Source organism: Giraffa tippelskirchi, chromosome 14 (assembly GCF_054371585.1).
Source record: "Giraffa tippelskirchi isolate mGirTip1 chromosome 14, T2T-mGirTip1v1.2.pri, whole genome shotgun sequence".
In the NCBI taxonomy this organism is placed as follows: domain Eukaryota; kingdom Metazoa; phylum Chordata; class Mammalia; order Artiodactyla; family Giraffidae; genus Giraffa; species Giraffa tippelskirchi.
The window spans coordinates 7,387,793-7,402,052 of NC_137288.1; the positions used below are offsets into that span (position 1 = coordinate 7,387,793).

Genomic DNA, 14,260 nt, shown 5'->3' on the forward strand with positions numbered 1-14,260 from the left:
TGTGAATGCTTAGCTTCTCTGTTGTGAAGAGGTTCCATTGGATGGAAACCCATTGGTGTACTTCGTGTACCTCTTTCCCTTAATTGAAGAGACCCATTTCTACCTCCGCCCAGCAAATGGCAAGGAGACTCTGATGTTAAGGAGCCTTTGACCTACGCTTCTTTCTAGCTATCTCATGACATCAGTCTTTAGGGTGAGGTTTTTCCCCAATATTGAGGTGGTCTGAGATCCAAACCAATAGCGTTCTTCAGATGTAGCTGTCTGGGTTTCCCATGGACATTGATTGAAGAGGCTTTCTTGTTCCCATTTGGATAATCTCCCCTTCTGTGTCAGAGATGAGTTGACGATGGATGCTGGGGTTTGTTTCTGGACCCTCAACTTTATTCCATCGATCTGGATCTGTGTGTGTTGTTGTATTCCCAATAGCATACTGTCCTGCCGCTGCTGCTGCTGCTGCTAAGTCACTTCAGTCGTGTCAGACTCTGCGCGACCCCATGGCCTGCAGCCTACCAGGCTCCTCCGTCCAGGGCATTTTCCAGGCAAGAGTACTGGAGTGGGTCGCCATTGCCTTCTCCGATACTCTCCTGAGGATCCTAGTTTGGTCGTCTAATTTCCTTTCACACAACCTTGGATGTCCGTATCGGGGCCTTTTCGTCGGATTGTATTGACAATTTAGGCTCTTTTCTGTTTCCGTAACCCCTTTTGCAATTCTTTGTTCGGTGCGAAAATGCATTGGCATTTTGGGAGGAATAGCATCGAAGCTGTGGATTGCCTTGTGGGGCTGTGACATCATTTTACCAATAGGAATTTTTCAAGCCCTGAGCACAGCTTCTCTCTCCAGTGATTGGTGTGGGCTTGATCTTCCTTCTTCCATCTCTCGCCGTTTTGTGAGAACAGGTGCATCCTTCCCTTCTGGGTTAGATGGACTCGTGGATATCACTTCAGTGCATGGCATTGTCAGTGGGGGTGATAATTCCCTTCTCATTGGAAGACTTTGCTGTGAGTATTAGAAATGCAAGTGACTTCTCTTCCCCTTCCTCCCTGTCCATCTCTCAGAGCCACCGGGAAACAGAGGCCTCATCCACGGTCACACAGGCCTGAGGGGGTGCAACTAGACTGTTGTTTCTTCAGGCCCTCAGTGCTGGACATCATCCGGGATCCTCTGTGTGTGTCTTCCTCAGTCTGGTGTCCCTTCAGACCTTTCCCTAGTTTTCACAGGCTTGTTGTGTTGGTGTTCTTTGTCTGTTTGGAGACGCATCCTTGATAAGCTTTGTGTTTCCACTCATTCGTCTGGCGATGTATGACCTGTCTTTTGCTTTTGTCATGAGGTCTTTCCCACAGTAGATATCTTTGATTTTGCCAAGTCCACTGTATTCTCTGGGTTTTTTTGTGGACTGCCTTTTAGTTTTGTGTGTGAAGACTCAAAGCACGTGTCCGGTTTCTGCTCATTGTTCTTCTAGATTGGTGACAAGTTTTCACGGAAAGTTTGTCTAGGGATAAGTGGAAGTGAACTCGGTGTAAGGTGTCAAGTCTCCATCTCCATTCATGTCATCCCCTGCAGTTTCCAATTCCCTGTTCCTGAGTGGTTTTGGAGACCTTGTGGGGAGTTTGGTTGCATTGGAGTTTGCATTACCACCTTGATTCGATTCACACTGTTCTGCCGTCAGGGACACTGTCAAGGGGGAGTGAGGAGCAGCCTGCACTTCCAGCAGTGACCACACGGTGGGGCGAGTGCTGCTCTCCCCTCTGGGAGCCCCAGGCCACAGGCATCCCAGTGAGGAGCCAGCTCTGTGCTCAGCTGAAAGGAGTTAGTCTCTCAGGGGCCTCTGAGCCCTTGCCTTTGGATCACCCAGGGTGGGCATTGACTGGGACAGAAAAAATTGCCCTGAATTCCATGGACGGAAGAGCCTGGCTGTGTAGAGTTCGTGGGTTGCCGTGAATCAGACACAACTGAGGACAGAAAAATTCAATACATTAAAACACTTTTGGGGGGTGGGGGTGAGTGAAAGGGGGTGATGTGGGTTTTTTTGTCTTATATAACAGCCAAGGGAAATCTAGTTTAAACCTAAATTCACATAGACGGGAAAGGTATAGCTCTCCGTCACCCTATTAAAAAAAAAAAAAAAACTACTAAACTTTTCTGAAAGTTTATTTACTAGCTTCCTTGAGCAGTTCATGGTGAAGCTTTTTTTTTTTTTTTTTTTTCTGTGACATTGGCCTCATTAAAAAGTACGGTTTGCCTTTACTGGATAATTTTGTTCATTGGTTTCTTAGGGAACCTTGGTAATATTTGAGTTTCCTGGGGAGTATGGTCACATGACCTGGCCCTGGCCAATCGGTGCGTTCCACCTCCCTGGCCACTGTGATTGGCTCTGGGCTGGGGCAGTGCCCAATCGGGGCCCAGGGCCGGGCCTGACGTTGGAAGCCAGGGGAAGACGAGCTGTCGTCCTGCTGGGGTAGGGGAAGGGGTGGGGCCGGGGGAGGTCAGGCTCCAGCAGTGGGAGGGGCGTGAGGTCCGCCTGCGGCAGTTGGTGACCTTCCCGCTCCCCTCAGGGCAGAGCCGCCGGCCTGAGAATGAGGGCGCTGCTGAGCCCAGGGGCTGGGATGGCCCGTTGCTGCTGTGGTCCCAGAGCTCCACCCGAGACCTGAGGGAAACCTTCTGCCCGTGAGTCCTCTCCCGCTTGTCTGTCAGCTTGTTTGAAGCATGCTGGGTTTTCTGCCCAGCTGGCTAAGGGGAGTCCCTGGAAATGCAATGGTGTGGGTTTTGGCAGACTTCAGGGAAGACATGCCAGATGAGCCTGGGAGACTCCAGCTTAATCTGGATTCAGGAGATATCTCTTCGGGCCAGCTAGTAATTGTAGGATAAGCCTAATGAGTCTTCACAGGATGAAGAGAGTAACGTGCCAAGGTAGCATTCGATGTCCTCATTCGAGAGGATGAAGCTGGTGCTCAGAGAAGGGGGGAACTTGGCCACAGCAAGGAGGTGTGCACCCAGACAGAACCCCCAGATCCGGCCATTGGAGCTCAGGGAGGCCACTGGTGTGGCTTGTCCCTGTGGCAGGGGCCGAGGCACGCAGCCCACCCTGATTCCTGTGGGGGCCTGACTTGGGAAGTGCCATCTGGTAGCTTTGAGACTCACCAAACCAAATTGCACTGGAGAGAGGAGGGACACCTTCCTTCATCCACCCCCCACCCCCGCCGGATTCCCACATACCCTGACCCCTTTCTCCCGATTTCGGAGCCATTTCCAGAGTCCCGCTCATATGACCTCATTCGAAGTGCACTGTGGACGAGCTGCCATCTGCAGCTGCTACCACAGCAGCCAAGGGCTTTAGCTCCCGAGTACCTCCCTTCCTTTGGAACTTGGGGGCCCTCTACTCCCCACTTGCACACCACAGACCTTTGCTGAGGATTGTGGGGACCCTCACTCAGTTTGCAGCACGTTGTAGCCATCCCTGTCCTCCCTTGAAACTCAGCTTGTGAGCTCCTTTGGAGCAGCGTGGCCCACCTGGCTGCAACGGAAGAGACACAGCTGACAGTGAAACAACAGCTTAGATCTGAGAGCCGGAAAGCTCTGTCAAAAGGGACCTCCCTCTTCACGCCGTAGAGGCTGTAGGAGCCGCCAGGGTTTCGGAACCAGTGCTGGGGCCAAAATGACTCCACAGCTGTTTTCCTTCCTGGGGAGGGTTCTGGCTTGAGTGGGAATGGCTCAAGTCTAAGGTTCTGAAAGCCCACTGTGTGCAGATGCACGGTACACAGAGAGGAGAAGGTGGAGTCCTGCCCTGGAGGTGGTCACAGCTCACGGATGAGCCAGGCAGGCAGGCAGGCAGGGCATGAGAACACCTGAGCTGCCTTCATGAGTGAATGGTGTGGGGGCAGAGGAAGAGAAGCCGGTCTGCTCCCTCATGTGGTGCCCAGGGCAGGTTGTCCCCAGAGGAAACCCTTACGACGGTGAGGAGAATCCCTGCTGTTTCCCAAGGGGTTCCGTCGGTACGTGTCTTCCCCGGAGCGCTCAGGCCGTCTCTAAAGTACACTGGCCATGGGCATTGCCTCTCCTTGGAACTTCCCATGTGTTTCTCTTTTTTATGGAACAGTGATTTTCTAGAGGGGTTCTGGGCCACAAGGATGTTGGGTCATTTTCTAGCCTTCTGTCATGAAGAACGCTTTCCTGGGCGTTGGGGTGGTTTGTTGTTCCAGCTCCCTTTCTTGGCTTCTTTTGGGAGCTGGTGCAACAAGACGAGCTCAGCCTCTGCCTTCTGGCTGAGATGTCACCCTTGAAACAGCAATGCCTGCCTGGAGATAATGATGGCAGTGGCCAAAAGGGCTTCGTTTGGCACATGGTATCTTGAAAGGACGTACACCGTCCTTTCAAATATCAAAGGCTAGTTCAAATGACATAAAAATGAGAACTCTCCAATGGAGTCTTACAGTAGGTGGAGAGTCCGAAAAACACTGCTTCAGTCATTTCACGGAGAGTCATTGATTGGGGACACCAAGAATATAGGAAGGAATGCACAAAGAAAAGATGAAATTGTGTTCAGGATCGGGGGAAGGGATGAACAGGGCGTGCTTGCCTTGAATCCAGGCTTTGTTGGGGGGTGGGGCATAAAGATCAAACGGGTCTGAAACTACCAAGTGGTGATGGTAACACAGTATCACCAGAGTTACACAACAGTGTTCCCAAATTGCAACAATGATGAGAAAGTTTACGAATCCCAACTTAACCAACAAAAATACAGGAAACCATACAAAAAAGAAAACATCACCAGAAAGGTGGAAACAAACCAAATGCAAAGCAGTTCAGGGGAAAGGAACTCCATGTCCCCTGGGGGCAGACCGAGTTGCCGGCGTCCACGGTGAGCAGACAGGGATGGAGGCTGCAGAGCCGACCGCTCCCCTGGACGTGGTGTTTCCGGCAAGGGCTCTGGGTGTCTGTCCAGAGCGGGGGCTCGTTCTCCCTGCAGGGGTGGGTGAGTCATCGTGGGCGTCTGGGTGTTGCGCGGGAGCCAGGGCAGGCTCTCCCTGCCGAGGCGGTGACTCCTCCTCTGCCTCGGGTTCTCCTGCCAGAGCCCGAGCAGGTACAGGTGCACGTGGAGGTGGAGGTTCTGGCTGAGGGGGTGGGACATCAGTGCCTGGGGCTGGGGGTCCTGCAGGCACGGAGATCCGATCTGCCCAGTGTGCTGGCCAGTACCCAGCTGGCCTGGTGTCTCTGCGAGGGCAAGTCTCGGTTCTCCATCTGCCCTCGGTGGATCCCTGGGTCCTGCACCTGGAGCCACCACCTCTGTAGGGACAGGTCTGGGAAGTGGAGCCTGGTTCCAGTTGGAGGTCAGTGCTAGAGCTGGGGGAGAAGCAAAGTTTGCCCACAGGCCAGCCTTGGCATGTGCGTATCCCGGGACAGAAAGCTTCCAAGAGATTCCCAAAGAATACCCAGCGTCGGATGTCTTTTGGGACTGAAGTGTGCAAGACGGGGGGCGGGGGGTGTGAGGCCAGTGCTTGCTGCAGGCCCAGCAGCAGCTTTCGGGGACTCGTCCCTGTGTAGCTCAGCACCCCGTCCCCACACACTCCCGTGCAGCAGCCCCAGCGTCCTCACCTCTGTGCTCTGGCGTGCTGGGCTCCAGGTCCTCCTGCTGCCTCAGAGGCCGGGGTTCTCGGGACTCTGGGTCGGAGCCGGGTGTGCTGAGCTCCGTGGCAGCCTCAGACTGGGCCGGCGGGTGTATCCTAGGCGGTGTCTCTGCAGCAGGCCTTCCCCGCCTCCTCTTCTCCCCCGGTGGGGCTGATGCCTCCGTGGGCACGCTCACCTGGAGCCTGCACTGGGCCTCACGGGCGGGGGGGTGGTGCTCCGACCCCTCCCTCCGGGAGGTGGATGGGGTGTCCCCGTCCTCGGCCTCATCACGTGGGAAGCTCTGCAACGACAGTGACCGTCAGCCAGCCATGCTGGGAGTTTTCCAAGCTGGGCCTGGCCAGTGGAACTGCTGCTTCTGCCTGCTCGAACTTCTCTTCCCAGAAGGGTCAGAGACGTGTGTCTGCTCAGATCCCCACCCGGGAGGAAAGAGACCCACCTGTGGGTGTGAGGTCAGCCTGGGCGGCCGCCGCTGCCCGCACACTCCCCATCGGGCCCAGCCTGCTCTCCCCTGGGGTGTGGACACAACTTGTCCGCAGGCTTCTGACCCCACATCCGCCTGGGCTTCCTTGAGGGAGACACACCCCGAGAAACCCGCATCCACACACACAGGCAAAGGACCCGGTGTTTCCGGGTGGCATGGGCGAGGTGGCCTGGCCCGGCCTGGGGCTCCCCGTGTTACCTTTCTGTTTCTCCGGGCAAACGGCCAGAGGCCTCTCGGGGGTGTCCTGAGCCAACGTCGACAGGGTGCCCACGCACACTGCCTGTGAGCTCTCCTGAGGCCCCGGCCTCTGGGCATGGGCAAACAGCAGAACATCCTGGCAGCAAGTGATCTGGCTGGGGGCTCCTCTCCGCTCTGGAGGCCTGGATACCCGGGTTGCGGGTTCTGTTGGGTTCTGTTGCCGGCAGGTGACATCATCGCCTGGGGTTCGTGCTGAGGTCCCTTCCCCAAAACTTCCCAAGGGAATCTCTGGGTTTCTGACTGCTCGACCACCCCCCTTAGGCCATGTGCAGGCACAGAGACGCCCACACAGCCCAGCCCACAGCCCTGGGGAGGCCTGGGTGCAGCCAGGGCCTGAGCTCCGAGGGCCCTGCTGCTCTCAGACCAGGCTCCTTCTTCTCATAAGTGGTGTGGCCCTGGACAAGCATATGCCCCTCAGGGTTTCCCCAGTCTCTCCATCTGCAGAGTGGGGGTCATTCTCCCATCTGCTTCCTAGGTCTGTCGGCCTACGAGCAGCTCCATGCCTTTCCACCTGGGGCCGATATCACGTGGAGCTCGTGCGCTGAGACTTCAGAAAGAAAGATTCCATCCAGGGCTGACATAGCACAGAATGGGGCAGAACGAGGCCTGGATGTGCCGTGGTACCCAGGAAAAGGCACTCCCCCTCCTGACTGTTTTGAGACCCCGCATCCAAGCTGGAGGACAGAAAGGAAGACTCGAAGGTCTCCCTCTCTTGTAGAAAAGAGTAGCCAACTTTCTGGTCCTGTTTCCATTGAGATTCTGTTCAAGTGTCCCAGCTCGGCTTCTGCGGGTGGCTGAGCTTCTAATGGCTCCCTGCGTTCTTGTCTTTTCCTCTGCAAACCTTCCGTCCTTTTCCCCCTTCTGGGGTGGATGGGCGCTGTCATTGCTTCTACCTTCGAGACAGATTGAGGAAAAGTCTGGACCATCGACTCCTTTCCTCTCTTTGGTTCCGTGTCTCTCTCTGGCTGTGTCCCTCTCTTTTCCTTTCTCAATTCCCTCTGTGTCTTCCTCTTTCTCTCTCGTGTGTGAATGGATGGATGCTAGGAATTCCACATGTATATGATTAGATGAGGGTTATGTTTTAGGGATAGGTTAGAGGGAGAGAAAGGCTTCAGGTCGGAGTTGGTCATAGGGGAAGGGTCAAGGGTGGTGGTGGTGTTTCTTGGAATCTGAGTGCTGTGCATTCTTCGTCTCTTTCCATATGAACCCCTTCTCAGATACACCACTTGGAAGGAGTCTCTCGTGTTCCGTTTCCTATCTTTTGCATTTGTGAATGCTTAGCTTCTCTGTTGTGAAGAGGTTCCATTGGATGGAAACCCATTGGTGTACTTCGTGTACCTCTTTCCCTTAATTGAAGAGACCCATTTCTACCTCCGCCCAGCAAATGGCAAGGAGACTCTGATGTTAAGGAGCCTTTGACCTACGCTTCTTTCTAGCTATCTCATGACATCAGTCTTTAGGGTGAGGTTTTTCCCCAATATTGAGGTGGTCTGAGATCCAAACCAATAGCGTTCTTCAGATGTAGCTGTCTGGGTTTCCCATGGACATTGATTGAAGAGGCTTTCTTGTTCCCATTTGGATAATCTCCCCTTCTGTGTCAGAGATGAGTTGACGATGGATGCTGGGGTTTGTTTCTGGACCCTCAACTTTATTCCATCGATCTGGATCTGTGTGTGTTGTTGTATTCCCAATAGCATACTGTCCTGCCGCTGCTGCTGCTGCTGCTAAGTCACTTCAGTCGTGTCAGACTCTGCGCGACCCCATGGCCTGCAGCCTACCAGGCTCCTCCGTCCAGGGCATTTTCCAGGCAAGAGTACTGGAGTGGGTCGCCATTGCCTTCTCCGATACTCTCCTGAGGATCCTAGTTTGGTCGTCTAATTTCCTTTCACACAACCTTGGATGTCCGTATCGGGGCCTTTTCGTCGGATTGTATTGACAATTTAGGCTCTTTTCTGTTTCCGTAACCCCTTTTGCAATTCTTTGTTCGGTGCGAAAATGCATTGGCATTTTGGGAGGAATAGCATCGAAGCTGTGGATTGCCTTGTGGGGCTGTGACATCATTTTCCCAATAGGAATTTTTCAAGCCCTGAGCACAGCTTCTCTCTCCAGTGATTGGTGTGGGCTTGATCTTCCTTCTTCCATCTCTCGCCGTTTTGTGAGAACAGGTGCATCCTTCCCTTCTGGGTTAGATGGACTCGTGGATATCACTTCAGTGCATGGCATTGTCAGTGGGGGTGATAATTCCCTTCTCATTGGAAGACTTTGCTGTGAGTATTAGAAATGCAAGTGACTTCTCTTCCCCTTCCTCCCTGTCCATCTCTCAGAGCCACCGGGAAACAGAGGCCTCATCCACGGTCACACAGGCCTGAGGGGGTGCAACTAGACTGTTGTTTCTTCAGGCCCTCAGTGCTGGACATCATCCGGGATCCTCTGTGTGTGTCTTCCTCAGTCTGGTGTCCCTTCAGACCTTTCCCTAGTTTTCACAGGCTTGTTGTGTTGGTGTTCTTTGTCTGTTTGGAGACACATCCTTGATAAGCTTTGTGTTTCCACTCATTCGTCTGGCGATGTATGACCTGTCTTTTGCTTTTGTCATGAGGTCTTTCCCACAGTAGATATCTTTGATTTTGCCAAGTCCACTGTATTCTCTGGGTTTTTTTGTGGACTGCCTTTTAGTTTTGTGTGTGAAGACTCAAAGCACGTGTCCGGTTTCTGCTCATTGTTCTTCTAGATTGGTGACAAGTTTTCACGGAAAGTTTGTCTAGGGATAAGTGGAAGTGAACTCGGTGTAAGGTGTCAAGTCTCCATCTCCATTCATGTCATCCCCTGCAGTTTCCAATTCCCTGTTCCTGAGTGGTTTTGGAGACCTTGTGGGGAGTTTGGTTGCATTGGAGTTTGCATTACCACCTTGATTCGATTCACACTGTTCTGCCGTCAGGGACACTGTCAAGGGGGAGTGAGGAGCAGCCTGCACTTCCAGCAGTGACCACACGGTGGGGCGAGTGCTGCTCTCCCCTCTGGGAGCCCCAGGCCACAGGCATCCCAGTGAGGAGCCAGCTCTGTGCTCAGCTGAAAGGAGTTAGTCTCTCAGGGGCCTCTGAGCCCTTGCCTTTGGATCACCCAGGGTGGGCATTGACTGGGACAGAAAAAATTGCCCTGAATTCCATGGACGGAAGAGCCTGGCTGTGTAGAGTTCGTGGGTTGCCGTGAATCAGACACAACTGAGGACAGAAAAATTCAATACATTAAAACACTTTTGGGGGGTGGGGGTGAGTGAAAGGGGGTGATGTGGGTTTTTTTGTCTTATATAACAGCCAAGGGAAATCTAGTTTAAACCTAAATTCACATAGACGGGAAAGGTATAGCTCTCCGTCACCCTATTTAAAAAAAAAAAAAAAAAACTACTAAACTTTTCTGAAAGTTTATTTACTAGCTTCCTTGAGCAGTTCATGGTGAAGGTTTTTTTTTTTTTTTTCTGTGACATTGGCCTCATTAAAAAGTACGGTTTGCCTTTACTGGATAATTTTGTTCATTGGTTTCTTAGGGAACCTTGGTAATATTTGAGTTTCCTGGGGAGTATGGTCACATGACCTGGCCCTGGCCAATCGGTGCGTTCCACCTCCCTGGCCACTGTGATTGGCTCCGGGCTGGGGCAGTGCCCAATCGGGGCCCAGGGCCGGGCCTGACGTTGGAAGCCAGGGGAAGACGAGCTGTCGTCCTGCTGGGGTAGGGGAAGGGGTGGGGCCGGGGGAGGTCAGGCTCCAGCAGTGGGAGGGGCGTGAGGTCCGCCTGCGGCAGTTGGTGACCTTCCCGCTCCCCTCAGGGCAGAGCCGCCGGCCTGAGAATGAGGGCGCTGCTGAGCCCAGGGGCTGGGATGGCCCGTTGCTGCTGTGGTCCCAGAGCTCCACCCGAGACCTGAGGGAAACCTTCTGCCCGTGAGTCCTCTCCCGCTTGTCTGTCAGCTTGTTTGAAGCATGCTGGGTTTTCTGCCCAGCTGGCTAAGGGGAGTCCCTGGAAATGCAATGGTGTGGGTTTTGGCAGACTTCAGGGAAGACATGCCAGATGAGCCTGGGAGACTCCAGCTTAATCTGGATTCAGGAGATATCTCTTCGGGCCAGCTAGTAATTGTAGGATAAGCCTAATGAGTCTTCACAGGATGAAGAGAGTAACGTGCCAAGGTAGCATTCGATGTCCTCATTCGAGAGGATGAAGCTGGTGCTCAGAGAAGGGGGGGACTTGGCCACAGCAAGGAGGTGTGCACCCAGACAGAACCCCCAGATCCGGCCATTGGAGCTCAGGGAGGCCACTGGTGTGGCTTGTCCCTGTGGCAGGGGCCGAGGCACGCAGCCCACCCTGATTCCTGTGGGGGCCTGACTTGGGAAGTGCCATCTGGTAGCTTTGAGACTCACCAAACCAAATTGCACTGGAGAGAGGAGGGACACCTTCCTTCATCCACCCCCCACCCCCGCCGGCTTCCCACATACCCTGACCCCTTTCTCTCGATATCGGAGCCATTTCCAGAGTCCCGCTCATATGACCTCATTCGAAGTTCACTGTGGACGAGCTGCCATCTGCAGCTGCTACCACAGCGGCCAAGGGCTTTAGCTCCCGAGTACCTCCCTTCCTTTGGAACTTGGGGGCCCTCTACTCCCCACTTGCACACCACAGACCTTTGCTGAGGATTGTGGGGACCCTCACTCAGTTTGCAGCACGTTGTAGCCATCCCTGTCCTCCCTTGAAACTCAGCTTGTGAGCTCCTTTGGAGCAGCGTGGCCCACCTGGCTGCAACGGAAGAGACACAGCTGACAGTGAAACAACAGCTTAGATCTGAGAGCCGGAAAGCTCTGTCAAAAGGGACCTCCCTCTTCACGCCGTAGAGGCTGTAGGAGCCGCCAGGGTTTCGGAACCAGTGCTGGGGCCAAAATGACTCCACAGCTGTTTTCCTTCCTGGGGAGGGTTCTGGCTTGAGTGGGAATGGCTCAACTCTAAGGTTCTGAAAGCCCACTGTGTGCAGATGCACGGTACACAGAGAGGAGAAGGTGGAGTCCTGCCCTGGAGGTGCTCACAGCTCACGGATGAGCCAGGCAGGCAGGCAGGCAGGGCATGAGAACACCTGAGCTGCCTTCATGAGTGAATGGTGTGGGGGCAGAGGAAGAGAAGCCGGTCTGCTCCCTCATGTGGTGCCCAGGGCAGGTTGTCCCCAGAGGAAACCCTTACGACGGTGAGGAGAATCCCTGCTGTTTCCCAAGGGGTTCCGTCGGTGCGTGTCTTCCCCGGAGCGCTCAGGCCGTCTCTAAAGTACACTGGCCATGGGCATTGCCTCTCCTTGGAACTTCCCATGTGTTTCTCTTTTTTATGGAACAGTGATTTTCTAGAGGGGTTCTGGGCCACAAGGATGTTGGGTCATTTTCTAGCCTTCTGTCATGAAGAACGCTTTCCTGGGCGTTGGGGTGGTTTGTTGTTCCAGCTCCCTTTCTTGGCTTCTTTTGGGAGCTGGTGCAACAAGACGAGCTCAGCCTCTGCCTTCTGGCTGAGATGTCACCCTTGAAACAGCAATGCCTGCCTGGAGATAATGATGGCAGTTGCCAAAAGGGCTTCGTTTGGCACATGGTATCTTGAAAGGACGTACACCGTCCTTTCAGATATCAAAGGCTAGTTCAAATGACATAAAAATGAGAACTCTCCAATGGAGTCTTACAGTAGGTGGAGAGTCCGAAAAACACTGCTTCAGTCATTTCACGGAGAGTCATTGATTGGGGACACCAAGAATATAGGAAGGAATGCACAAAGAAAAGATGAAATTGTGTTCAGGATCGGGGGAAGGGATGAACAGGGCGTGCTTGCCTTGAATCCAGGCTTTGTTGGGGGGTGGGGCATAAAGATCAAACGGGTCTGAAACTACCAAGTGGTGATGGCAACACAGTATCACCAGAGTTACACAACAGTGTTCCCAAATTGCAACAATGATGAGAAAGTTTACGAATCCCAACTTAACCAACAAAAATACAGGAAACCATACAAAAAAGAAAACATCACCAGAAAGGTGGAAACAAACCAAATGCAAAGCAGTTCAGGGGAAAGGAACTCCATGTCCCCTGGGGGCAGACCGAGTTGCCGGCGTCCACGGTGAGCAGACAGGGATGGAGGCTGCAGAGCCGACCACTCCCCTGGACGTGGTGTTTCCGGCAAGGGCTCTGGGTGTCTGTCCAGAGCGGGGGCTCGTTCTCCCTGCAGGGGTGGGTGAGTCATCGTGGGCGTCTGGGTGTTGCGCGGGAGCCAGGGCAGGCTCTCCCTGCCGAGGCGGTGACTCCTCCTCTGCCTCGGGTTGTCCTGCCAGAGCCCGAGCAGGTACAGGTGCACGTGGAGGTGGAGGTTCTGGCTGAGGGGGTGGGACATCAGTGCCTGGGGCTGGGGGTCCTGCAGGCACGGAGATCCGATCTGCCCGGTGTGCTGGCCAGTACCCAGCTGGCCTGGTGTCTCTGCGAGGGCAAGTCTCGGTTCTCCATCTGCCCTCGGTGGATCCCTGGGTCCTGCACCTGGAGCCACCACCTCTGTAGGGACAGGTCTGGGAAGTGGAGCCTGGTTCCAGTTGGAGGTCAGTGCTAGAGCTGGGGGAGAAGCAAAGTTTGCCCACAGGCCAGCCTTGGCATGTGCGTATCCCGGGACAGAAAGCTTCCAAGAGATTCCCAAAGAATACCCAGCGTCGGATGTCTTTTGGGACTGAAGTGTGCAAGACGGGGGGCGGGGGGTGTGAGGCCAGTGCTTGCTGCAGGCCCAGCAGCAGCTTTCGGGGACTCGTCCCTGTGTAGCTCAGCACCCCGTCCCCACACACTCCCGTGCAGCAGCCCCAGCGTCCTCACCTCTGTGCTCTGGCGTGCTGGGCTCCAGGTCCTCCTGCTGCCTCAGAGGCCGGGGTTCTCGGGACTCTGGGTCGGAGCCGGGTGTGCTGAGCTCCGTGGCAGCCTCAGACTGGGCCGGCGGGTGTATCCTAGGCGGTGTCTCTGCAGCAGGCCTTCCCCGCCTCCTCTTCTCCCCCGGTGGGGCTGATGCCTCCGTGGGCACGCTCACCTGGAGCCTGCACTGGGCCTCACGGGCGGGGGGGTGGTGCTCCGACCCCTCCCTCCGGGAGGTGGATGGGGTGTCCCCGTCCTCGGCCTCATCACGTGGGAAGCTCTGCAACGACAGTGACCGTCAGCCAGCCATGCTGGGAGTTTTCCAAGCTGGGCCTGGCCAGTGGAACCGCTGCTTCTGCCTGCTCGAACTTCTCTTCCCAGAAGGGTCAGAGACGTGTGTCTGCTCAGATCCCCACCCGGGAGGAAAGAGACCCACCTGTGGGTGTGAGGTCAGCCTGGGCGGCCGCCGCTGCCCGCACACTCCCCATCGGGCCCAGCCTGCTCTCCCCTGGGGTGTGGACACAACTTGTCCGCAGGCTTCTGACCCCACATCCGCCTGGGCTTCCTTGAGGGAGACACACCCCGAGAAACCCGCATCCACACACACAGGCAAAGGACCCGGTGTTTCCGGGTGGCATGGGCGAGGTGGCCTGGCCCGGCCTGGGGCTCCCTGTGTTACCTTTCTGTTTCTCCGGGCAAACGGCCAGAGGCCTCTCGGGGGTGTCCTGAGCCAACGTCGACAGGGTGCCCACGCACACTGCCTGTGAGCTCTCCTGAGGCCCCGGCCTCTGGGCATGGGCAAACAGCAGAACATCCTGGCAGCAAGTGATCTGGCTGGGGGCTCCTCTCCGCTCTGGAGGCCTGGATACCCGGGTTGCGGGTTCTGTTGGGTTCTGTTGCCGGCAGGTGACATCATCGCCTGGGGTTCGTGCTGAGGTCCCTTCCCCAAAACTTCCCAAGGGAATCTCTGGGTTTCTGACTGCTCGACCACCCCCCTTAGGCCATGTG

The 14,260-nt window shown here is 55.1% G+C and overlaps 1 long non-coding RNA gene across 1 annotated transcript in view; it reads left to right on the plus strand.

Moving 5' to 3' along the window:
* The first annotated feature begins 2,445 nt into the window (after positions 1 to 2,445).
* LOC145534153 (uncharacterized) overlaps positions 2,446 to 14,260 on the plus strand; it is a 48,088-nt gene continuing 36,273 nt past the window's right edge. The window contains exons 1-2 of the long non-coding RNA XR_014074280.1: positions 2,446 to 2,665; positions 10,183 to 10,294. This is a non-coding gene — a long non-coding RNA (uncharacterized LOC145534153). The remainder of the gene's footprint in view (positions 2,666 to 10,182; positions 10,295 to 14,260) is intronic.